Source organism: Delphinus delphis, chromosome 2 (assembly GCF_949987515.2).
Source record: "Delphinus delphis chromosome 2, mDelDel1.2, whole genome shotgun sequence".
Classification (NCBI taxonomy): Eukaryota; Metazoa; Chordata; class Mammalia; order Artiodactyla; family Delphinidae; genus Delphinus; species Delphinus delphis.
In genome coordinates, this window is record NC_082684.1 from 90973472 (window position 1) to 91001009 (window position 27538).

Sequence of the window (27538 nt, forward strand, 5' to 3'; positions counted from 1 at the left end):
GGTTGCATCAACTAAGCTCTAACATTCATTTCACGTCTTGCTTTTGTGAGTTTATGCAGTGGAACCAGTTGACCTGGGGTTGCTTCACAATCTCTGCCATTTATTAACCTATAAGCTGTGCAAATTTGTCCTTCTCGAAAAAATTAATTATCCTCTGTCTCCTCATTTGTCAAATGGGTACAATAACAGTATATATCCCTCTTAGGGAGTTTGTGGAGATTAAATGAGTTTCTATATGTAAAGTGTTTAGGCAGCTCTGGCACTAGGAAGTACTCTATGCATATTAGCTATTGGTATTTACATTTTTATTATTATTCAGTCTTCATTGAGGAAAGCTAAACCAACATTTCTCACTGTAAGGGGAAAATGCAAGCTGAAGACTGGGTGAAGATTCATGTAGGCATGGGCTTGAGTAGCAAGGTTTGGGGGAGGGGCTTAAGTTTTATGATACTTGAATGATGGAGAAATGAATGCCCTTGAAACTCTGCAAAAGCTTTTGCCCCTTGACCCTCTTCCCAGTGAAGTCACTTCTTTCTGGATAAACAAGTCAGGTTCCATCCAGGGGAAGCACTCCAAGTGAAGCCTCCTTCTTTGTGTGTGACAGGAGTCTGAAATAAGCATTTCAATTAGATTCATTAAGACAGTTATTACTTGGTAATTGAACAGCGACAGATTGTAAAGGAATACTTATTGAGGTCTAATAAGTATGTAGGAGAGAAACCTTCCGTAATTCCATCAGCTATTAACCAGTGTAATTAGATTCTTACTAACACATTCAAATTGAAGGGAATGTTGAGGCATATAATTGGCACTTAGGAAGACACCTGCATTATGTTAGGGTGCTTCCATATACATACTTATTAAGTGTTAGTTTAAGTTGTTAAATAATTGAGAATAGTGGACAGTAGTAGGTCAAGTGGTTAAGTAAGAATTAAATTCTTAAATGTATAAATTAGGACCAGATCTATTTTAAAATATAAAATGCAACTTTACTGTGTCCATAAGTTTGCATCAATACACATAATATTTCAATGCTTCTCATTAAAATATTCAGGACTATGAACTGATTTTCTGAAGTATGAAAGATTCATTCATTTGCAATCATTTTTTGAGCAACTACTGTTTGTAAAAAAGTATGTTTTTTTGATAATGGAGAGTTTGATAATGGAGATAAGGTAAGTACTATATATGAAAAATCCATAGTTTGTGACACAAGCAAAGCATGCTGGGAGAACCAAAAAGGAAGAAAAAAAATTCTTTTCATAGTCTCTCCTTTTCGTGGAACACAATCCTCTTTGGGATTTCAATTTTCTACCAATTATATGACTAGATAGTTCTATTTACAAATCAAAGTACACACTTCAGAGGCAAGTCCTTATTCTTTATTATTTTTGATGTAAAATCATGATCAGATGCTATGTGTATAGCAAGTTAAATTAAGTACTTAAAAAAACCTCAGATAATTTCTTGTAATGAAAATGTATTTAATTTTTTGAGAAATTACATTTAATGCAATTATATTAATAACCAAAATTCAGATAACCTAGTTTATCTTTCACTGAAACCATTCATAAGAAAGACATATCCCAGAAAATCTATAGGGAAACAAAATCTAAAATGACTGCACATGCGTGAACAATTCAGACCATATTTATAAGGTAGGAGGCTCACTTGACTGTTGACTGGTGCAAAAATGTATCACTTTTTTTACCAAAGTCACTGAGAAGCAAAGAAAAGCCACCAACCCCAGAGGACCTTCAATATGGCGGAGGAGTAAGACGTGGAGATCACCTTCCTTCCCACAAATACGTCAAAAATACATCTGCATGTGGAACAACTCCTACAGAACACATACTGAACGCTGGCAGAAGACCTCAGATCTCCCAAAAGGCAAGAAACTCCCCACGTACCTGGGTAGAGCAAAAGAAAAGAGACAAACAAATAGGAATGGGACCTGCACCTCTGGGAGGGAGCCGTGAAGGAGGAAAAGTTTCCACACACAGGAAGCCCCTTCACTAGCAGAGGGAGGAAAACTCCCAAACTCATTCTACGAGGCCACCATCACCCTGATACCAAAACCAGACAAAAATGTCACAGAGAAAGAAAACTACAGACCAATATCACTGATGAACATAGATGCAAAAATCCTCAAGAGAATACTAGCAAACAGAATCCAACAGCACATTAAAAGGATCATACACCATGATCAAGTGGGGTTTATCCCAGGAATGCAAGTATTCTTCAATATACGCAAATCAATCAATGTGATACACCATATTAACCAAATGAACAATAAAAACCATATGATAATCTCAATAGATGCAGAAAAAGCTTTCAACACCCATTTATGATAAATACCCTCCAGAAAGTAGGCATAGAAGGAACTTACCTCAACATAAAAAAGGTCATATATGACAAACCCACAGCCAACATCATTCTCAATGGTGAAAAATTGAAACCATTTCCACTAAGATCAGGAAAAAGACAAGGTTGCTTACTCTTGCCACTATTATTTAACATAGTTTTGGAGAGTTTTAGCCACAGCAATCAGAGAAGAAAACGAAATAAAAGGAATCCAGATTGGAAAAGAAGAAGTAAAACTGTCAGTGTTTGCAGATGACATGCTGCATAGAGAATCCTAAAGATGCTTCCAGGAAACTACTAGAGCCAATCAATGATTTGGGTAAAGTAGCAGGATACAAAATTAATGCACAGAAATCTCTTGCATTCCTATACAGTAATGATGAAAAATCTGAAAGAGAAATGAAGGAAACACTCCCATTTACCACTGCAACAAAAAGATAAAATACCTAGGAGTAAACCTATCTAAGGTGACAAAAGACCTGCATGCAGAAAACTGTAAGGCACTGATGAAATAAATTAAAGATGATACAGACAGATGGAGAGAAATACCACGTTCTTGGACTGGAAGAATCAACATTGTCAAAATGACTATATTACCCCAAGCAATCTACAGATTCAATGCAATCCCTATCAAACTACCAATGGCATTTTTCACAGAACTAGAACAAAAAATTTCACAGTATGTATGGAAATACCAAAGACCCCGAATAGCCAAAGCAAGCTTGAGAGAGAAAAATGGAACTGGAGGAATCAGGCTCCTGGACTTCAGACTATACTACAAAGCTACAGTAGTCAAGACAGTATGGTACTGGCACAAAAACAGAAATATAGATCAATAGAACAGGATAGAAAGCTCAGAGATAAACCCACACACATATGGTCACCTTATCTTTGATAAAGGAGGCAAGAATATACAATGGGGAAAAGACAACCTCTTCAATAAGTAGTGCTGGGAAAACAGGACAGCTACATGGAAAACTACATGGAAAACTCCTTAACACCATACACAAAAATAAACTCAAAATGGATTAAAGACCTAAATGTAAGGCCAGAAACTGTAAAACTCTTAGAGGAAAACATAGGCAGAACACTGTATGACATAAATCACAGCAAGGTCCTTTCTGACCCACCTCCTAGAGAAAGGGACATAAAAACAAAAACAAATGGGACCTAATGAAACTTAAAAGCTTTTGCACAACAAAGGAAACCATAAACAAGACGAAAAGACAACCCTCAGAATGAGAGAAAATATTTGCAAACGAAGTAACTGACAAAGGATTTATCTCCAAAGTATACAAGCAGCTCATGCAGCTCAACATCAAAAAAACAAACAACCCAATCCAAAAATGGGCAGAAGACCTAAATAGACATTTCTCCAAAGAAGATATACAGATTGCCAACAAACACATGAAAGGATGTTCAATATTACAAATCATGAGAGAAATGCAAATCAAAACTACAATGAAATATCACCACATACTGGTCAGAATGGCCATCATCAAAAAGTCTACAAACAATAAATGCTGGAGAGGGTGTGGAGAAAATGGAATGCTCTTGCACTGTTGCTGGGAATGTAAATTGATAGAGCCACTATTGAGAACAGTATGGAGATTCCTTAAAAAACTACAATATCGCCCAGCAATGCCACTACTAGGCATATACCCGGAGAAAACCATAATTCAAAAAGAGTCATGTGCCACAAGGTTCACTGCAGCACTATTTACAATAGCCAGGACGTGGAAGCAACCTATGTGTCCATCGACAGAAGAATGGATAAAGAAGATGTGGCATATATACACAATGGAATATTAGCCATAAAAAGAAATGAAATTGAGTTATTTGTAGTGAGGTGGATGGACCTAGAGTCTGTCATACAGAGTGAAGAAAGTCAGAAAGAGAAAAATAATACCATATATTAACACATATATATGGAAATTTTTAAAAAAAATGGTTCTGAAGTACCTAGGGGCAGGACAGTAATAAATACGCAGATGTAGAGAATGGACTTGAGGACACGGGGAGGGGGAAGGGTAAGCTGGGATGAAATGAGAGAGTGGCATGGACATATATACACTACCAAATGTAAAATAGATAGCTAAGGGGAAGCAGCCACATAGCACAGGGAGATCAGCTCGCTGCTTTGTGACCCCCTAGGTGGGTGGGATAGGGAGGCTGGGAGGGAGACACAAGAAGGAGGAGATATGTGGTATATGTATACTTATAGCTGATTCACTTTGTTATATAGCAGAAACTAACACACCATTTTAAAGCAATTTTACTCCAATAAAGATGTTAAAAATATATATACTGTGATAAACCATAATGGAAAAGAATATGAAAAAGTATATATATATATGTATAACTGAGTCATTTTGCTGTCCAGCAGAAATTAACATACCATTTTAAATCAACTGTACTTCAATAAAATTTTTAAAAAATAAATTAAAAAAAGGAAAAGCCACCAATCCCCCCTCCACTCCCCCTATGCCAAAAAGTAGGATTTGACAATATCCATTTTTGATGATTCCTAATTTATAAACCTTGCCAGGATGTGTACAGATTGCTAAAAGTTCTCACTGTTGACAACATTTTCCCTTCTCCTCTCTGTTTTAACTACCTATTTATCTAGCAAGGGACAGAAAGGAAAAAAAAATGTCTTCTTTACTATTCTGGCACCATTTTGTTTTTACTATCAAAGCCTTGGTAATACCACAATCTTTTATTTATAAATCCAACTCCTTATCTAGCAGACCAACCTCTCCCTGTTCCCTCTTTGTCACAGATACCATTGTCTCCCTCATCTTTCATGCTCACCATTACAGGCCTGCTTCTGACACTATCCTTTTCTCCCTGTCACTAAAAAATGGATGTCACTAAGCCTTGTCACTTTTCTCTACAACATCTCTTAACTTCATCTTAGCTCTCCATGTCTGTTAAATCTTTACCCAAGTTTTATCCTGTGTAAAGACGTAAAACGGGCTTATGTGACAACCGGAAGGATTTATCTTGAATATAAGGGAGAATTTCTTGACCATGAATCATTGTAAAAGGCTTTTATAAGAGTCTATTGTAATGTTTAAGGATGACAGACTCACCTTGGATGGGAACCAGTTAAAATTTTCTGAAACCCGACTTTATTCCTCTGCTTATTTGTGGTCCTGCTTCCCTCTCCCATATGCAGCCCTCACTCTGCTACTTCCTCTGGCTCCTATTGCTGCCTTTATTATTTCTTCCTCGGCCAACTGAACGGATTTCTCTATTGCTGATGCCTTAGGATTTCTTTACAAATTCCCATGAACATTCCTCTGAAGTCACTTAAATGACATTTACAATAGACACTAACCTTTATTAAGCACTTACTGTGTGCCAGACAAGGTCGTAAGCACTTTGGTTATATTATCTTATTTAACCCCATAACAACCATAGAAGTCAGATACTATTATTAGCTTATTTTCCAAGTTGGGAAAATGAGATTTAAGTAAAACAACTTGTCCAAGATCACACAGGTAGTAAGTGGTAAAACCTGGGTTTACACCTGGGAAATCTCCCTCTTAACTACCCACAGCCTAAAATTATTAAATTTTAGGTTTGTTTCCAATAGGGCTGACATTTACTGCTATATTCCAGTAGGCCTCCCCTCTTCTTTCTTAATACCACCCAGATTTTAATGAAAAACAAAAAAGCCACTCATCCCCAAAGGGCCCCAGTATTTGTGAGAAACTGACCCACTCACAGTTCCAAATGGTGGACCCTTGTTGATGAAAACCAATCAAGGCATTCCATTTCCTGAGCCATGTCATTTGTAAGCAGTGGGCACGTGACCTAAGTGTCTGAACCTCAAAATCCTTGCTTGTAAGGCCGGGATAGAAGTGCTCTCCCCGTTGCCAGATGTGAAAGCAGCAGCGTGGAGCTCCATTTCCTCCTTGCGCCCGCCCTATGACCACAGAAGAACCAGCCTTAGGATAAAGCTATCATCTAGAAGGCAGAGTGGACACATTAGAAGAAACTGGATGGACAGCTTCAAAGCCCACCTGACCTCTGGAGTTCTTGTTTTGCGGGCCAGATTGCTCAAGACAACTTCGATTGGGGTATTTTAAGGGTGGGAAGGTGACCCGTTTGCCCAGGACAATCCAGGTTTATACCTGTTGCCCTGGACTAATTATTGGCAGTGCCTCCTTTCGCTCTCAAAGTGTCCTCGTTTGGATAATAAATCATATGGTCACCCTAGTTTTTCTATAACTTGAAACAACAAGTCCTAACTAGCCCATTCGGTTCTCCCTCAGACTGGATTTCTTTCTACACATTTCACAAATACTCCAAAACTTGATGTGAGAGGATCAGAAAATAAAGATCCCCTGATAAATGGGACATGGTAATTTTGACACGTTAAATTCCTGAACCCTCCTTGCTTCTAGCCAGCTAAGAAAAGGCCTCTTCAGGCCCAAATCTAATGAAAAGGCCATTTGGGGATCCAGTAAGTTACTGCTGCTGTAAGCTGCACCCAAACTCAGCTGATCACTGATCCTGAGGTCAGTGACATGAATCTAGAAGCACCTCCCCCCCATTCATTTGTCAGCAGGTAAAGATGAGGCTGTGTCTTGCTGCTCTATAAACAGTCAAATGTAGCCTCTTAGAATAGAAAGAACTATGCATCTCTGAGCATCACACTGATGCCCTGGCATAGCACATCAATGCCGACACCCTGGGAACCAGATTGCAAAGGTGTTCTTGGCATGTGACTCAGAGCTAGAGCAACATACTGAGTGAGCTACGGATTCCAGCTACGAATGCTAATTTTAGCGTTTTCTCTTTAGTGAAAGAGAAAATGAGGAGAAAATCGCTCTAACGGAGAATAATAATTGGGAACATTTGGATTTATATCATGAAATGCAGTGCAGGCCTCAGGACTTGAGGTTTGGTGAAGAGAAAACATAATGATTACAAAGTAAAAATAAGGAAGGATTCAAGCACCCTAATTATTCATGCACTTTACACCCTTGAACCTTTTCTTTCCTCTCAAATACTAAGAAGAAAAATTTTGAAAATATTTACTTTTTTTCTCGTTTCATGTCCACCTCGGACAGAGGATGGGTCTCCAATTCTTTGAGGATCTCTCTTTGCATATAGTAGTTGTAACTAGTAGAAGAAAAGGCGAAACTCTTCTAATGACCCTGGTTGGTCCCATTATGTCTATGTATCTGAGGGTCCCAGAGGGTCTGCAGCCAGTGGAAAGGAGTCTAGTGAGGAGGGACAGACAAGGGACAGGGCCAAGGTCTTGAAAGGTAATGGAGTTCTGAACACAGCTCAGATGCTCCTATAGAATTTGTCCTTATCCAGGGATCCAGGAATCTATTGCTGCATAACAGAACATTCCCCATCTTAAAAACAATGACCAGGGGCTTCCCTGGTGGCACAGTGGTTAAGAATCTGTCTGCCAATGCAGGGGACACGGGTTTGATCTGGTCCAGGAAGATCCCACATGCCGCGGAGCAGCTAAGCCCGTGCGCCACAACTACTGAGCCCGTGTGCCACAACTACTGAAGCCTGCGCTCCTAGAGCCCGAGCTCTGCAACAAGAGAAGCCACCGCAGTGAGAAGCCCGTACATCACAACGAAGAGTAGCCCCCGCTCGCCGCAACTAGAGAAAGCCCACGCGCAGGAACGAAGACCCAAGGCAGCCATAAATAAATAAATTTCTAAAAATAAACAATGACCATTTTTATATAGGTCAGGAACTGGTCAGTTCCTCTGCCATGTGTCGAGTTGACTGGGGTCACTTCATGGCATTCAGCTGGTGACTGGCTTCCCCTGGAGGGGCCAGAGGCTTCGGCTGCATGCCTGGGGCCTTGGCCGGCATGGCTGGAAGGCTGGACTCGGCTGGACCCTTTCCCTTTCCGTGGAGTCTTAGGGCCTCTGCACATAGTTTCTCAAGCAAGGTAGTCAGATTTCTTATACGCTGGGGCCATGTTCCAAGAGGTCAAGGCAGAGGCTGCCAGCCCTCGTAAAAGCCAGGGGCAGATCCAGCGTAGATTCACTTCCATGGTACTCATTCTCCTAGTCACACATGGGCCAGCCAGAGTCACGGGGACGGGTGGGGAGAGAACAGATAGGTCCCACTTCTCCTTGGGAAGCCTGTCAAAGAATTTGCCCCCATCTCAATTTAGTCATATCCAGTTACACTAGCAGTGTGTGTGTGTGTGTGTGTGTGTGTGTGTGTGTGTGTGTTTATACTTTGAAAGAGTATATCCCTAAGTCCTTGAGGGCTGCTCGTGTAATCTCCTCTGGGAACCTTACTCCCTTTCAAACGGAAAATGAAGTCATTTTCTACCTTTGACTTCAAAAGTAAGCACGTCTGGCACCCACTTCAACCTCAGACAGGTGAAGGCAATACTCACTGCTGTAGGGATGCAGGCAGATTTCCACCTTCAGAGCCGTGTCTCTGAGGAATGGCTAGCCTGGGGGGCTCCTGATCTAGGCTCACACCCACCAGGCTGGGAGGAGGAAAGAGCTGGATCACTAATTGCTGTGATATTTTGAGGCTCCAGCTGAAGTTCTGCAGGAAATCCTGTCTTCCACCCTCAACTTTCCCAGCCCCACCCTCAGCTTCTGACTTTGCAGGAGCAGTGATAAGGATCTCTGGCACCCGGTCAGGAGTTCCACCTTCCCTGACATGGAGAACAGTTGATTTTCAATTCCTGCAGGATTCAGGCAATAGCAACAGAGACAGCAACTGTATTCTAGAATCAGAATGGTCCCTCCCCAGAAACAAGGCAGGGTTGCAGAGTGTCCATGCAACAGAGTAGAAGTTTAGAAAGCAGCAGTGATGAGCCATAACAAGACCAATTACCCTGGGGGTAAAGTGGCTTGGGGTGTGCCGTTAAATATGAAAGGGGCTTGGAGCCATTACGATTCGTGTATTAAAACTCAATTCGTGCTTATTGGCTGGTGAAGCCTGAGATGGGCACATTATATAGATAGGATTTTTTTTTTTAATGAAGAAACAGAGTTAAAATAAAACATCGGTTAGCTACTGACAGCCGACTTAGCAAAAGGAAAGGTGAAAACAATGGAAGAGTGATGCAAAATAATCTTTATTCTGCTCCATCTACCTTACTTCTGCACTTACAGAGTTTGTATTTCAGTCCCAGTGGGAAGAGGTGAGTAGTACGTACTCTCGAGCTCCAGTTACAGGCTTTTGTAGAGGTCCTCAGGGCATCCACAAAATAGTCCTGTTTCAGTCTGGAAGCTGAGACTGAGCATCCCCATCTTTTTTCCCTTTGGGTTATAAGTGCTTAAACTGTAAACTGGAATCTTGAGAGGCATGGACATCCTTAGTGGAAGCATCATTTGTAATCATCTTGTACAAGTTCCTTCCTTCAACTTATTTCTCAGCAATGTGAATACCGCATTTCACCATAAATGGTACTATTAAGAAGGGAAGAAATTATTAAAGCAAAAGAAGCTATTCGATGATCTTACTTAAACTCCAGTTTGAATTGTAGTGTAACTCAGCATCCCTTAATGAGGTGAAAACTTTTAATAACAGTCATAGATTCCAGTGTGTTTAAAGCAATGCTATGTTTAATTTTTTCTTTTCTTTCCTTTCTACTTTTCAAAATGATTTTTTTCATACATGTAAAAATAATCTGTAATATTTAGATCTACTATTTAAGGACAACAACTATAGCACTGAGAAGAGAATAAATTGTTTAAATTAAAAGTGATCTTAAAAACATGATCTTATTGATTAAATGTTCCAAGGTAAGAAAGGACACGTTGAGAAACTGCAAGTATGTGTAGCTGTGTGTATCTGTATACAATGTGTGTGTAAATATATGTATCTATATTTTATATGTGAAAGAAAAATATTAATAATCAATTTAACCACCTCTTTTATGAGACTAAATCTCTCAGATAACATGATGAAAAGTTAAACCATCTTTTGGAAAGAAAGTAAAAACTAAGGAAAATAAAAGACCATGAGTCATTGTGTAGATAGAAGTTGAACATACAGACCATCCCTAAATCAGTAAATAAATTTACCACCTTTACCAGATATAATTGACATACAACATTGTGTAAGTTTAAGGTTTACAATGTGATGATTTGATACACGTATATATTGTGAAATGATTACCACATTAAGGTTAGTTAACACATCCATCACCTCACATAATTACCATTTGTGTGTGTGTGTGGTGAGAACATTCTACAAAACCTTCCATAAAATATGCCATATCCACCTGATGTGGTTTTAGAACCATCCATCCTCCTGAATGACATGAGATCCACCGGAGCTGGAGCTTATCCCAGCCACGGGTACAGCGAGACACCGAGACCAGCTTCATAGGTAAGTTCTTCCACCGCCACGTGCAGGTGGGCTGAGGGACTCCCACTGTGAAACAGTGCACCCCTTTTGCAGCTGTAAACCCCAGGTAACTCTCTGCAGGGCTGCTGCCTGGAGGGACTTAATGAACCTCCCCTGCGCTCCCCCTGGGCTTAAGTGCAGGGCGTTGGCAGGAGAAGTGGGGAGTGGGTGTAAGGTCATAGGGTAGAAATCAGTGTCATCTACCCGGCCACAGCACTGAGACTGGAGGCTGGGAGAGTGCTGGAATGATAAGTGGGAAAGACACGTGTGTTAGGACCCAGCCATGGAAGCAGAGTCCACAGACCAGAAGGTTTGGCATTACCTGGGAGTTGGTTCAGAGCTGCAGACTGAGGACAAATCACCTGGGGGTCTGGTTCAAAATGAGCTCTGATTGGGTAGGTGTGGGGTGAGCCCTGAGATACTGCACTTCTCCCGGGGACACTACTAATACTGCTGCTCCTTCAACAAGAGTGGTTCTGGGGCACCTGGTAATTTCAGTGCAGTTCCTCTCTGTTTTCAAGCAAGTGCTTTTAAAATTGGAAAATATATGGGCTTCCCTGGTGACACAGTGGTTGAGAGTCCGCCTGCTGATGCAGGGGACACGGGTTCGTGCCCCGGTCCAGGAAGATCCCACGTGCCGCGGAGTAGCTGGGCCCGTGAGCCATGGACGCGGAACCTGCGCGTCCGGAGCCTGTGCTCCGCAACGGGAGAGGCCACAACAGTGAGAGGCCTGCTTACCGCAAAAATAAATAAATAAATAAATTTTAAAAATTGGAAAATATGATTAGGTATTCCCATGAAATCGATCTTGTTATTCTAGGGACTAAAAATATTGGAATCAATGAGGGGAGGGGGCTGATAGTCGAGCGAGCGGTAGGTGGAGAGGAGAGACTTAGAAACAGTTACTCTAGATCCAGCAGTTTGTACATAAATATTTGGGCACCTGTTTCTAGTCGCCAAGTCTATGCATCTCTCAGGTGCTCTTTGTGTTTATATTGTTCTTATTATTTATTATCATTATTATAGCAGCACAGTAATTAAGAGAATGTGGAGGGTAGTTTAGAAAGATGACTCCCCTGTTTGCTATTTGCATGACCTTGGACAAGTCTCTTACCCTCTCTGAGCTTCAGTTTTTTCATCTGTAAAATGGCAATAATAATTATGCCTCTCTCACTGACTTGTGAGAATGAACTGGAGTTAAAGACATTATGAGTTAAAGAATAATGACCTATTCAGATGTTAATTGTCGATACTGCTCTTATCAGCGATTACACTGCATGGACCCAGTTGTCCTGGAGTGTGCTTAGGTGCCTTTTCCTTGGGCAACAACGGGAAATTAAATCCCTTCTGTTAAAATATGAATGCTACAAACCAGTCAGAACAGGGGAATTATTGGAATAAACTAAGCAATTTGCCTGAGTCAAAGAGGGAACTACTTCTAAGGACTCAGAGTGCTTCTGAGAATAAATATCTATGCCCTTGGGGCTCTGTGGAAGGGTCTACCTGGGTTTGAGTGATGGCCATGCTTTTTGTCCCTCATCAACCAATGAGGCCACAGGCAGACTCTCCTTCATTGGCCTAATAGCTGGAGCCCAGTTCATGAAACTTGCCTGATGGTGAAGTCCCATGCTGTGTTGCTGGTTCAGGTGAAAATAAATGATGCAGTCAGAAGAGGATAGGAAAGAATATTTAGGAACTGGTGAGAAAGTGAAGACTCCCAGCTCAGAGAGATTTCATCACTTTTTCCTATTGCTCATTAAACTTTGGAATGGAAGGGAGGAAGGGCAGGGAACTCAGATCTGAATAAAAGTATTCTATGAGTCAGTTCTAGATGTTGTTAGCCTGTTTAATTTTCACAACATTATGGGTTAGATAAAATTTCCACTGTTTCAGAGTTGAGTAGACTAAAGCTCAGAGAGGTTAAACTGCATGTTTGTCTAAGCTCACACAGCTCACAAAGGATGGAGTTGAGACACAAACCCAGGTCTGGCCAGACTCCAAAGCCCATAGTTTTTCCATCCGATCTCGCTACTTCTTGAAAAAGACAATTTGGGAGATGTTAATGTTACTGCACAAATGGTGTCAACACAGTTTGTCTAAAGGATTTCTTTACTTAAGACAATTGTTCTCAAACTTTAGCAGGCATCAGAATCTCCTACAGATCTTATTAAAACACAAGTTGCTGGGCTCACCCCCAGTTTCTGCATCAGTCTGACGGAGGTGAGGCCAGAGAGTTTGCCTTTCTAACAAGCTCCCAAGGGATCCCGATGCTGCTGGTCTGAGGACCACGCTTTGAGAACTGCTGACTTACGGCAGTGGTTCTCAAACTTAGCTGCACATCAAAATCACCTAGGGGGTTTAAGAATCCCAGTGCCTAACCTGCACCCCATACCAACTACATCAGAATTTCGGGCATGGGGGGTTGGGACCAAGGCATCAGTGTTTTTAAAAAAACCCTCCAGGTGATTCAAATGCCCAGGCAAGTTTGAGAGCTTGTATCTAAAGATACTGATATGATGAGCCAGTCAGGGATGTGGCTGTGGCATGGGCAGCCCTGAGCATTTGTGGAATGCCAGTGGGTTGCTGTTCTTACAGTTACAGGATAGGGAGGGGAAGAGGAACTGGATTGTTGGTTTTTTGTTCTGTTTTGTTTTTTCCCAGCGTTGGTGGGGAACTCCTTGGTGGAGAAACCCACTGAACATCCACAAATGGGAAGGTCAATAAGGAAAGTTTCCACTCTTGTCATGTTTTCTGTTTTCTATTCCATGTCAGAGAAGACCAGTAGCCTGCTTATTCTCTCCAGCCTCTGTGAGTTCCTTCTTTGCTCTCCTGCTTTCAGGACTAGAGCCTGTGATTTAGAAGAAACAGAATGCAAATCAAACCTAACTACGGGCTACAACTCTTAAAATAAAAGTAAGCTAATCTGATTATGCTGATGCCACGCAGTGCAGTGTGACAACACCCTGAACCTTGTGGTATATTTAGAATCATAAATGTATGGGTTTTTTTTTTCCTAGTCCCCCAAGCATTCATGGCTACACTGTTTCCCTGCTTTTTTTTTTTTTTTTTTTTTTGCGGTACGCAGGCCTCTCACTGTTGTGGCCTCTCCCATTGCGGAGCACAGGCTCCAGACGTGCAGGCTCAGCGGCCATAGCTCACAGGCCTAGCCGCTTCGCGGCATGTAGGATCTTCCCGGACCGGGGCATGAACCTGTGTCCCCTGCATTGGCAGGCGGACTCTCAACCACTGCGCCACCAGGGAAGCCCCTATCTCCCCTGCTTTTTGACCCTTGTATTAGAAGCTTATGCGTTCTTACTTTTGAATAAATGAGATATTGATTTGTTTTGCAAAATACTCTAGCAGGTAAACCTTAATTGACTGTTCCTAAAGACGCAGGTTATAAAAAAGCCATCAGACTCCACAATTACACTCTGATTTTTTTTCCTTCTAACTTCAGGAGACATTAAAAAGCATTCCTGCCAACATGGCCTCCTTCAGAATTGTTCAGAATCCTGAAGAACAGAAGCAGGTGCAAACTTTTGTATATAAGATGGATAAACAACAAGGTCCTACTGTATAGCACAGGGAACTATATTCAATATCCCATGATAAACCATACTGGAAAAGAATATGACAAAGAATATATATATATATATATATATATATATATATATAAAACTGTACAGCAGAAATTTACACAATACTGTAAACCAACTATACTTCAATAAAATAAATTAAAAAGAAAAAAAGAACAGAAGTTTCCCCTACTCTCAGAGGAGCTGTCCCATGGAACTCTGACCTCTGGAATCCTGTCATCTCCAGAGTGAATTTTCATCTCAGGCATTCAGCTTGGCTTGGGGGTCTCAGGTCTGTTCAGGAGCACACATCGGGGAAGGGAGAAAAGCAGCAATTTTCTAGGGAATGTAGGAGTCAAGTGCTTCCTGCTGATCAAGGAAAAGGTGAGGTCTCTGAATGTAAAGGGATTACTAGTGTCTTGGGGCCAGCCCACTTGAGCAGGATGTCTATGAGATAACTAATCACATCCTTGCTCTGCAGCTGACTGAACTGGCTTGCTGGTTGACAGCACAGAAGGGAGATGGAGGAGGGGGCAGGGTCGGAAGGTAGGAAGAATCATCTGAACATTATATTCCAGAGTGTGCAACTGTATCTTTCTGCCAGATAATTAAACATTAACCTGTGTCACTAAAATTTAAACATGTGACTAATAAACTAATGCATGAGGCCAACAGGCTAAACAGAAAAGCCAATTTGTAGTTGCATCCTTCATCCTGGGGCTATACTTTCGGGTTTTGAGGCATGGACCGAAATGTTCATTTTTCAAAATACGGCAAAACTCAGGACTTAATGCCACCAATAAGGACTAAACAGATTATGAGTAAGAACCTTCAGGAGGTCTCACATTCGCACTGCAGTAATGTTCTAAGTGGCCCTCAAGCCATTCCCAACCAAGTGCTCTCTAGATATCCTGAACAGATAAGTGCCGGCGTTTGGTGGTGGGGTAAACCTAATTGTATAATTACTGCTTCCTTAATTTGATTACAGTTTTCCCCCAGTTTGGCCTACCTGCTGTAATAGTGGTTTTCCTGTCAAAAGGAATTATTTCATACCGTGCAAAGATTCAGTCTGAGCAGCATATGGTGCTATGCAAATCAGCAGGGATGTTGCACATCACCTCAAGCAGAATCTAAATGAGGTGACATAGGCTGATCTCATCAAGCCAGCGGACCCCAATTCAACAAATCACCAAGTAATTACCGTGCCATGGTAGGCAAAGCTAGTCTGATTGTCTTTGTTTTCTCTAAACACGTATATACACATGCCGTTTTATTTATTTATTTTGGGGGAAAATGATAGCTGCTGGTGGGGAAAAGAAAAAGCAAGCATACAGTGTACAAAGAGCTAAGTAAGAAATAGCCTCTAACAGAGGCAGCAGGGAATTTTAGGGACCATAACTCCAGAGATTCACATACAGATAGAAGGAGGTTGGGAGACAAGTTTCACAAAAATGAAATTACTATACTATAATATATATGTATTAAATGTTTTAAGTTTAATTTTTATAAATGTTAGCAGAATAGAACCAAATATAATACAACAAAACATTGATCTTTAGATAAAATTTTTTAACATTTAAAAAATGTTAAATTTTTTTAACATTTAACATAAGATAAAATTTTAACATTTAAAATTTTTTTTAATTTTTTAACATTTTTGTTAACATTTAACAAAAAAATTTGTTAACATTTTAACATCTAAAAGATGCCTAAAATTTGAAAGTGAAGATTATGGATAACATGAAGAGGCAAAATCATTTAAAAGGGAAAAAAAACTCCCTTAACTTTAAACAGTGTTTATTGATGTTTTATTATAAATTATAAGGAAATTAGCATCCTACTCTTTCTCTCCATCTCATGATTATTATTATTATGTTATTCAGTCTGGTGAGGTCTGTGGCGACAGTAAAACAAAAACTCACTTACCCTGTGCCTAAATATTTGTAAAAAATGCTAACTGTTAAATGAAATTCTCTTTATCTTCCTACCCTGATAAATATACCTTCATAATACCAAACTGAAAAATATGTAAAACTATAGTTTTTTTATATGGCTAAAAGTTGGGAACTATCATAGACAAGTGAATATAATTAGTTTTGCTCCTACTGATGTGTTTTGATGTATAAATGAGTAATAAGAGACATACGTAACTTACAAAGTATTATGTATTTATTTTTTGTACTTAAGCCAAATCACATTATATTTATATAGTTGAGATTTTCATATAAGTTGTATTATATTGACAGTAGTGAGACAAAGAATTAAACATAAAATGTAGTTTCATATAATGTGTGAATATGTTTGGACCAAAAGTGTAAATTAAGGTAAACATAAAACAATCAAAATTATTTTTCATGTGGATTTTTCACATGAGTGCTCAACTGTAGTTTATCATTAAATGTTGTTATGGAGAAGTTTAAGGTCACTTAGATTTTTTTTTCTTGTGATTATGATTTGCTTGGATGCCACAAGATTCTTTTTTTAAACTTTGTCACTAGTTACTTTTTTTTTTTTTTTTTTTTGCGTTATGTGGGCCTCTCACTGTTGTGGCCTCTCTCGTTGCGGAGCACAGGCTCTGGACGTGCCGGCCCAGCGGCCATGGCTCACGGGCCCAGCCGCTCCGCGGCATGTGGGATCTTCCCGGACCGGGGCACGAACCCGTGTCCCCTGCATCGGCAGGCGGACCCTCAACCACTGCGCCACCAGGGAAGCCCTGTCACTAGTTACTTTGATGTAGATCACTTTCTCTCAGTTTTTCTGCTGACACAGTGTGCTATTTTGTACAGCCTGACACACAGTAGATGCCATATTTTACTATTACTGCTAACATTTCAATAAAATTTTTTAAATTATATCTCTGAATATTTTAAGACTCCATTTGTTTTGTATCACATATGAGAGGCTGTATAGCATAGCAGTTGAGAGCATTTGAGACTTCAGGTGTCAAATCTCAGCTCTGCTGCCTACCTTCTAAGTGACCTTGGATAAGTTACTGAACCTCTTTGGGCCTTGTCGTCCTCACCTATTGTGTTAGTCTGTTTGGGCTGCCATAACAAAATACCATAGACTAGGCGGCTTGGACAACAGAAATTCACAGTTCTGGAGACTGCAAGTCTGAGATCAGAGTGCCAGCGATGTTGGGTTCTCATCAGCATCTTCTTTCTGGCTTTCAGATGGCTGTCTTCTCACTGTGTGCTCACATGGTGGAGAGAGAGAGAGAGCTCTCTGGGGTCTCTCCTTAATGGATAGTAATCCATTAAGGGCCTCAGCCTCATGACCTCATTTAACCTGAATTAATCCCTTACAGGCTTCATCTCCAAATACAGCCACACTAGGTGCAGGTGGGGGTAGGGTTTCAACATGTAAATTTGGTGAGGGGGGCACAGGTGTTCAGTCCATAACACACATGAACTGGAGACCTACTTTATACAGCTTTTATAAAGATTAAATGAGGTAATAAAAGCCTTAGAAAATGCCTGACATTTAGTAAGTGCTATATAAATATTAGCTATTATTATTATTCAGGAACACCAGCCATATATATTAATATATATAATAAACAGCTATCTTATACATATGCATGTATATTTATATACATATATATATATGATTACCTTTTGTTTGCATTTCGTATTTTTCATTTTATTGATAACACTTTGTCTTTTTAAACTATATTGTGATTCTAAAGTGATAATTCCCTCAGGCTTGTTATCCATGCCTCTAACAATGTTTGCATTCAATTTCCTTTCGCTGTTTGTATTTTCTTTATGTGACTTTCTTCTTTGCAATAGTTTGACTTTCTCTTCCGTTTCTTTTCTGCGCTCGGCCAGGTCACTTTTCAGCTGTCTTACCATCTTTTCTTTGATCTTGCTTTTTTTTTGCAGGTTTTCTTTTTCTTCCAGAAGAACTATGCCATCTTATATTTCTCTAAGACTCTAAGAGACTATCTTGTGAACTCCTCTGTTTCCTGTAGTAATGAATTGATTTGTACTTACTGGTTGCAAATGATAGACACTCAACTCAAACTAGCTTAGTGTAAAAATGGATTTATTTGTTCATATCACTGAAAAGTCCAAAGGCAATGCAGTTTTAGGATCATCTAGGATCTCACCTGGTGTCTTCAAGTCTCCATCTATTGGTTAAGCTCTCTACAAGTGATTGCCCTGACAGCTGCTGTCAACTCAAGACATATTCTACTGTTTAGCAACACAGCTAAGAAAAGAGCTTTTTTTTTTTCCGAGCACTGGCAAAGAAGTTCCAGGAAAGACTGATTGGCCCAGATTCAACCACATGCCCATCCTTGAAGCTATCAGTCCTGTCTCATAAATATTTATTCTGACTGGCCAGGTTTGGATCACATATCTCTGGCAGGAAAAGTGAGAGAGAATGATTGGTAATCACACCAGAGCACATGAAAAGGGTATTCTGATTAAATTTAGAAGGAATGTTGACCATCTGCCTTTGTTTGTGTTCCTCCCTCCCTTTCGCACCATGAGAATCAACGCATGAGATCTATGCTCTTTCTCTTCTAAGGATACTCTAAATGGAGCTGTCTCTATTGCGGTCAGCTGGAATATTACCTAGAGGGGCAGGAGGAGTGAATTAGCCAAATTCATGGTTTTAGTTAGGGTGAGGGTGTGCTATCTTTTTTTTTTTTTTTTTTCCCCTCGGTACGCAGGCCTCTCACTGTCGTGGCCCCTCCCGCCGCGGAGCACAGGCTCCGGACGCGCAGGCTCAGCGGCCAAGGCTCACGGGCCCAGCCGCTCCGCGGCATGTGGGATCCTCCCGGACTGGGGCACGAACTTGTATCCCCCCCATCGGCAGGCGGACCCTCAACCACTGCGCCACCAGGGAAGCCCCAAGGGTGTGCTATCTTAATCATGCTCTCACTAAATCTGCTACATCTCCCTAGGAGTAATTCACCCCCCAGTTTTCATTTCATTTCCCATTTTCTGGGAAAGCAAGAAGTCAATCAGGTTCACAGCAATACCACTTAAGTCTCTAGACTCTCCACGGGACTCTTGCTTCCCTTCATTTTTCATCTGAGTGTAACTCCCATAGTTTTCCTTGCATATCAGACCTACAGTGCCTGTCTGAACAGGTTTGCCTTTATATCTACCTGTCATTTTGATGAGGAATAAATCTACAGGACATTCCCCTGTTATTTTGCTGGCCCATCCAGGCCACTAGATCATTGGATAGACCTTTTAGGAATGTGACAAACTTAAAGAAATCCATATCCTTCCTATAGTCTAAAGTAATATGTATTGGTTCTCAGGGTCCTCCTACGTTTTATCCCAACTTTCATTGTATTAGGCAATATATTAGATGTCTGCTGCTGTGTAACAAATTACCCCCAAACTTTGAGGCTTAAAACAATAAACATTTATCATCCATAGTATTTTGGGGTCAGGAATTTGAGAGTGGCTGAGGGTGTCTCATGAGGTGGCAGTCGAGATATCTGCTGGGAGTGCAGTCATTTGAAGGCCTGATGGAGCCAGAGGATACACTACCAAGATGATTTACTCACATGGGCGTTGGCAGGAGATGTTAGGTCTTAACCACACTGGTCTAGCCTAGGCTGCCTGAATCCCTGTGATACAACAGCTGGCTTCCCACAGTGCCAGGGATCCAAGAACACACGCTGGAAACCACACTGTCTTTTATGACCCAGCCTCAGAAATCACACTCCATCCTTTCTGCAGTATCCTAATGGTGACATAGGTCAGCCCTATTCTTTGTGGGAGGGGTCTCTAACACAGACATGAATACTGGCGCCATCTTGGGGTTGGCTACTACTGGCAGATATTACTCATGGTTTAATAACAGAAATGGCTTCAGGGCTTTGCTCTGCCACTTAATAGTCATGTGACATTCTTGTTACTATCGAATGGGCAGACGATATCATCCAAATTTGGAGATTAGTGCAATGCATATCATGGAGATGACTGAAGCAAGTTTAATGTCAATGCTGTACCAGTTTGCAGATTCCCAACAGAGTCTAAGAATATCCAAATTTGGAGTTACATTCATCACGTTTCCCTGTAAGCAGAAGGGAAACTAGAGTCTTACGTGAGCCAGCACTCCCTCTTTCCTCCTGCAAACCAAATCAGGTGGGCGTATTGAGAAGCTGCGCTCTCATTCCCTAAGCCACTGGCTGAAGGGACACATTCCTGTCTACACAGGTTACTTCCCCTTCAGAACTGGGGTTCTGGGCACCACCCATCAGTCTCAAGTTCAGATAAAGTTCACTTTGTCCCTGTATCTGGCCTGCACATACCATTCTCAGGAAGGGTCAGCCACAGGCACAATTTTGAATCCTCCTTTCTCAGCACCTTCTCCTCTCTCAGCACCCAACTCCCTCCCAGCATGTGCCTCTTCTGTTTTCTTTCCTCCAGGTCTTGTTTTCAGCTAGCTGTCATCTAGTTGTCAACAAATTTCTGGAGGTATTACCTGACGGATTATTCTTATCTCGTTCGGGGGCATGACATTTTAATAGGGCTTACTTAAGGCAAAGATATCTTCAGTACCCAAAGGAATACATCCTAACAGTGACTTTTAAGCACGGTGACTAAAAAGGGTGCTGGATAGAATCAGAGAGAGATTTTGTGGTTAAGAGGTCCTAATATTGGCTCTTCAAATCACTGCTCATAGGGCAAGTGTGCTTTGGGAGTTTAGTCTTCATTCCCTTCTCTCCTACCTCACCTTCTGGGCTTAATTTCTACACCTGGGGCCCCCACACCATTTCTCGCCTGGAGTCCCTTCCAGCGCTCCCGTGCAGCTACTCAGATTCACTTGTGCCTTCAGCTGAAATGTGCCATTCCTTCCCCTCTCTCTGCCTTCATTCAGGCTGTGCCTATGGTGGGGGTGTCTTCTTTACCCTTCTTTGTTCTCCCTTTCATGAATTTCAAAATCTGACTCAGCCTCTAAGTTCCAACATAAATATCCCCTCCTCTGAAAAGACTTCCCCTAAATTCCCCAGGTCGATCTTATGGTATCTGATTCCCAGGATCCCCCCGGAACCTCTGTGTACTTCAAATGAAGCACATGCTGTAAAGTGCTTAGTGCATTGTGCCTTCCTGGAGGGAACCACTGAGTCCTAGTCAACTTGGTATGTTTGGCTCCCAGCACAAGCTTTGGCGTTTTGGTGCCCAATAGAAGCCTCACTGGTTTGTCGTTGTTGTTGTCTGTTTGTTTTTTTTAAATGCTGCTTACAGTTTCTGCCATGAACTAACTCTGTGCTCTTGGTTAAATCATTTCCATTTCTCTGGGCCTCAGTTTCCTCCACTTTAAAATGAAGAAGCTGGGCAAGAATTACCCTAAAGCTTTTCCCATCAATAAAACGTTATACCACAGCATCATGGCTCAAGCTCTCCGAAACAAAGAATTAATATTTTCTGCACAGTTTGATAAGAATGTGTTTGTTTTTTAGAGACCTTCTGACAAATAAATTTTAGAGACCTTTGTGCAAAGAAATGAACACTGCCATCTCATTTGTCCTGGAACCACAAGTTCACATACCAAAGAGAATGGAGATGGGGCACGAGAAAAACACTTCCAATTTATCAAAGTAGGAGTGTACCACTCCCCATTTTTATTCCATGAGTACTAGCCATTGTTGTCCTGTCACTCTGCAGAATGGGAAAGTTCTGGATGGCTTCTCTGAGGAGCATGAGGGTCAAGGATGACTGCCAAGGCATCAAGAGATATCATCACACCTGTCCTTCTTCTTGTTGACTTTGCTTAGATCATTACAATCGAAACGCAGGAGAAAGCCTAAAGGAAACGTGAAGCTGAGAGGGACCTAGCTCTCTGATCATGACCACAGAAAGAAACAAAGAAAAACACATTCCTCTGATGGTTTCACTTGATTGCCTCTTCTGTCCAGCCTTGAAGGGTCTGAGCAAACGCCCATGTCCAAGGGAATGACAATAGACCAGACTTCTTCTCTCTGCCCTGTTAAACCTTCTTCTCTCTCTCGCATCCACACTCTGCTCCTGCAGTAGATGCTATGGGGTGGGAGTGGGGGGCAGGGGCCTGGGCCCAGATCCCCTTAACCAGCTGGTGCCCCGATCCCACTTACTGTGCTCATGACCCATAGCTGTCCTCTTCTCCAGAAAACCACCCTCAGAGGACAGGAGTTGCATTGCCCAGGAAGATACGCACCCTCCCTAGAGGCCCACTGCCGGTGCCTGATATACACGGGCATAGAGAAAGCCGACCTCCTTGCCTAAAAGGGGACAATTGTTCTGTGCGGCATGTGCTCCAGAACCTTTCTCCCACAGATCAGACCAAGGCAGGGCCTTGCCAAACCACACCCTCGCTAAGCTTCTCTGCCTGCCCTACCCTGTGTCAGGCTCCGCTTCTAAGGAACCCAGCATGATTCGGCCCATCTCTCCTAGGACTTTCCACATAAGTCTCTTCTAGAAAAGCCAGTTTAAATGGTAGGTAGACTGCTTTGCTGCATGGCCGCTCTTTGGAGGTTTTATGCAATCCTAACAAATGTGCCCTGTGGTTCATTTATATTTAAACGCTAGTGGGTCTCCAGTAGTGATGTTTTCAGATCACTGGGGAGGACGAAATGAGGCTTGTGGTGTCATGGTGTCGTGGCAGAGGACTGGCTTGGGATGAGGGGAACTGTCCAGCTCCACCCCGCAATCGTCATCTTGACCGGGATTGGCTGGTGTAGCTCTTGGGTCTCAATTTACTGTTCTGTCAGGCGGAGAGAGGAAAAGATGAGCCCCAGATTTCCTTCCTGTTCTGCCATTCTAGGGCTTATGATTCACACTCTCTTCTTTCCATTTCTACCCAGAAGGAACATACAGGAAGATATGCATATGCAGGAAGAGATATGTGATGGGGTGGACCCTGAACTCAATTATTCATTTCCTAGCTCCAAAGCAGGGAATCCACACACGTATTTTGGTGATATTTATTCAGCACTTAGTGCCTTCAAAGAACTGGTTTTGGATAATATGGTCTAAGCACCTACATTTTTGGGGGGAAGCTGGCAGCGGGGCTTCCTCATTTCACTCTGGCAACCACTCAACATCTGCTCTTCTTGGCTCTGCACTCACAGAGCTCTGTGACAGCCTGTTGGCAAAGGCCAAATCTGCTCAGATCAGCACAGGAGTCATTTGTAAAAAAACAAGGAGGGTTCTTACTGAATCCATCGTGGAGAACAACGTTCAAGAGTAGAGCGTTCCCTTATTTTCTCTTTCCTTTTGATTTTCCAAAACACAACCATTCCTTCATCTGGTCTCCCTGCTGACCTTGTAACATCCTGCCTTGTTACTACATATTACCTTGTAACATACCTCTATTTGAAAAGCAAGGAAACTGAGGAAGGGTGTGGTTATGTGACTCGATTTTCTCGTCACAGTGCATTAATGTCAAAAGCAGTCCTAGGGCACAGTTCTCAGGCTCTCAGCCACCTGAATTGCTACCAAACCACACTGCCTTTCTTAAAAGAGTTTTAAAAAGTGTTCTCCAAGGATTTCAAGTTTCTTGGAAGGTGGATAATTGTTAATGCAAAAAGGAGTGGTGTGTGATGAAATAAGTATGGGAAAGGCTAGGTTACACAGGCTGCTTTACCGTAAGACATCCTGGAGCCTTCACGCTACTTAAGTGTTCCAAGACAAGGCAACGCACATAGCAGTTCCAAACGTACTTGACCGTACAGACCTTTACTCCCAGATCATCTTGCATCTTGGAAAGCACTCTAAGAAGTCATACTCATTGCTGTATATGATACCCACAGTTTGGATATTTGGAAGATTTCTGGTATCAAGTAGGCATAACCTACTATTCAAATTATTTCAGTGCCCAGTAACCTAATGCCTTGGTTTTGTGTGTTTATTTGAGTGTGTGCCTGCGTGTGTGCTAGCAAGCCCCACTTGGTTGTAGTATGGTGAGTGCCCTCTCTGGCCCTCTGTCTATGAAAAGTTTGCCACCGGGGACTTGGTGACCACTCTTGCAGAACTGACTCGGATCTTACCTTCTCAAAGTTTCCCATAGCCTAACTGGGCCTCATGATTTCCAGCAATCCAGACATTCGAGGTATACTAGTTCTGACACAGCTTGTAATACCTTAATCTTAAATCTTATCCAAGCTACTTTCTGCTGGGAAGGTCCACAGCCCTCCAAAACAAGTTGACAATCATCTATAATTACAAGGATTCAACGGCCCACATATAAGAAAATTTCAAGGACTCTAATCATGGTCTCCACATAGACATATACTTCTTTTACTTAGATACGAAGTACCACTGATGGACTCAGTTTATTCATCTCCCCAGTTTGAATAAATGTCCCCAGGTCTTGGATTTTGCTCAGTGGAGAGCCCTGGCTGCTGCTGCCCTGTTTCCTATCACCACTGGCAGCAGCTCAGGCCCTATGCAGACCTTGTTAGAGGCATAAAGGCTCAGGTCCTCCCCATTCTGGGGCACTAATGAAACTCCAGGGCACGAGGCTAGGAATTGGCCCTCTCCCAGAAGGGCTGAGTGACACAGCCTGGCAGTGTGTGTTTGGGGGGTGAGGGATGGGGTGATACCCAGAGAGACCACACCTGACCAGTAAGTGGCAGAGGAGGCAGAAAGAAACCACCAGGAAAACACTACTCCTGTTCTCCCCTCAACAGAACGTCCTGAGGTCCAGGGGCTCCTCACAGCACCTCCAGAGCCCTTGGAGCAACCAACTGTGCTTTCTCATGAAGCTGTGGCTGCCTCAGAAACCACTGTCTTTGACTTGCTTTGTCTGCTCCCCTTGCCTTACTCTCTGCCCTGGAATCGTATACCGCCAGTGAAGCCTTAGCATTTAAACCCTGCCTTAAGCTCTGCTCTAGGAAACTCAGGCTGACAATTCCGTGAATATCCAAGGGTTTTGCCTATTTTTAAAGCAATCATATCTTGTATACGGAACCTCATTATACAGACTCCACACACACTGTACTTCCTACCTCTCATTGGATGAGAATAAAATTGTGATAGGCCACTTCCTGCCACACTTTGTTCAGTCTTAAGGGTCCTAAAGTAGATCTTTTCCAAAGTATTTCCTGCAGAGGACAGATGTAAGAGTTCATTAAGAACGTAATTATGCTCTAGACAAGAGTGCTGCCAGGTTTCATCATTGTTGAAGCACGATTAGCTCATGATCTTCCAGCCCAATCCTGTTCAAGGGATAAAATACATTCAGATAAAAAGCAGGAGTGGCATATGTATATATATTATAGGGGTCATAGGTTGCCCACAGGCCTAGGAAGAAAGGCAGATCAGTTTCATCATAAACTTTAATAAAGCACTGGAAAACATTGGTTAATTCTCTATTCTCCCACAATAAAATCATATATAGCTAAAGTTTTATGGAAACCTGGTTCTTTCCTACGTCCTCGATAATATATATTTCCCTGGACTGGAAGTGAGGAGGACTTTTTCACACCCTCATCTAGAGAGGTGTTTCTATAAGCTGTGAACACAGATTCTTTCCAGCTAGAAGCTCCCCTCTTCCCAGAAGGGATCGTGAGAGTCCAGCAGAACAGCGCAGGCTGTGCTGCATTAACAAGCAAGGCAATTATCTTAGTAGCTTATGACAGTAAACACTTGCTTCTCACTCTCCTTATATGTCCATCAACGGCTGACAGGGGCTCTGCTCCAAGTCATCTCCATTTTCGAAGCCACCATCACCTGACCATTGCCAGTCACCTTGTCAGGTAAATAAGAGGTGGTGAATTAGGTAGTAACTCTTAAAGCTTCAACAGGAGATGGTACAATTATTTCCATCCTTATTTTAGTAAGCAAAGCAAGTCAGAGGGCCACAGCTCACTTCAAAGTGGGTGGGGCAAAAGAGTTCTACTAAATGCCCTAAAGAAGCAAGTGAATATCTGCTTTCAGCCCTAAGGACTATGGCTCTTCGGCCCTAATTACTGTGTTTCTATGCACCATCACCAAAAGAAGAAATTACATCCTGGGAAAGGAAAATCAACAAAGCATTTTGTTCCAAGTACAGCCTGATTTTTCTGAGGTCGTAGATATCCAAGAGTTCTCAGATATTTGAAAGTGGTGTTACTATACGGGCACAACATACTACCACACACACACACACACACACACACACACACACACACACACACACCCCTCCCCAGACTGCCTAGTGTAAATGTTTACTTAAACCTCCCACATTAGAGAAGGGAGAATTGGACTCCCCCTGTGTTGAGCAGCTGGGTAGGGGGTAGGGGGAGTAGAATTTTGCCAGCCCCATTCTGGAGCAGAATGAGATTCAGAAATCATCCTACCCCAACTGTCCTCCACAGTGCCGAGGGCTTCCTTCTCCTCTTTCTGCAGACTTAGCCTTGGCAATAGAATGGAGTCCCTAATGATCTGACACCCGGTGTACATTGCATCCAGATGCAACAGTCTGCTCTGGAGAGCTTTGCAAATGCAATCCCCAAGTTCTCTGCAGACGGCATCCTGTCAACCTGGGAGCTAGCTTGTTTTCTGTGGTGCTGTCTTAGCATAAAGCCATTTTCCAGAGGGTTCCTTTGAATGGTTCCTATAAACCAGAGTTGAAAGACATCACGGCCAGAAGCCTTTTAAAGAAATTTCTGTTCTTTCTTCTCCAGCCTTTTAAAAGACCACATTTTCAGAAGCCATTTTCTTTATCTATCCGGGGCTAAGTAGAGAATTCTATAGATCAGAGACAGAAGAAGAATTTTCTTTATTTAAAAAAAAAAAAGAAAGAAAGAAGGGAAAGAACAAATCATAAAGAGTTTTTAGGTACACGGACCTAGAAACTTTGATACTGGGTGTATTTTTATCACTCGATAAAAATGTCTTTGTTTCTTCTTCTACCTCATTAAAGGGGACAAAGGAGAAAAGCACATTTCTCGTTTTCCCCTCTGAGGTTATTCCCCTTTACGCGGCCCATGTGCCCAAAGTTTAGCACATTAGCATCACCAAGCCCCACAAAGGTCTCGCCTCTCTGCTCACCACCTCTCAGATCCTCTCTGGCTGCTTGGCAAGCAAGCAGCAGTTTAATGAGACAAGTCCCCCTTGGAGACTCCTCTTCCCTCTAGGAATTCGGTAAGTGCTTTACATAAAACAGTAATAGGATGGTTCAGCCAGACTCTCTGGCTCACATACACTAACTGGTATTCCCGTTGGGAAGGAAGAGCAGGTAGCCGAGTGATAAGGCCATTACGACTGACTGCACTGTGTGAGCTGCTGGTCCCTGGAGCC

General features: G+C 42.0%; 1 long non-coding RNA gene across 1 annotated transcript in view; it reads right to left on the reverse strand.

The window, feature by feature from the left end:
* LOC132420602 (uncharacterized) overlaps positions 1 to 8797 on the reverse strand; it is a 28866-nt gene extending 20069 nt beyond the window's left edge. Inside the window, exon 1 of the long non-coding RNA XR_009518393.1 lies at positions 8759 to 8797. This is a non-coding gene — a long non-coding RNA (uncharacterized lncRNA). The remainder of the gene's footprint in view (positions 1 to 8758) is intronic.
* Between the last annotated feature and the right edge of the window lie 18741 nt (positions 8798 to 27538).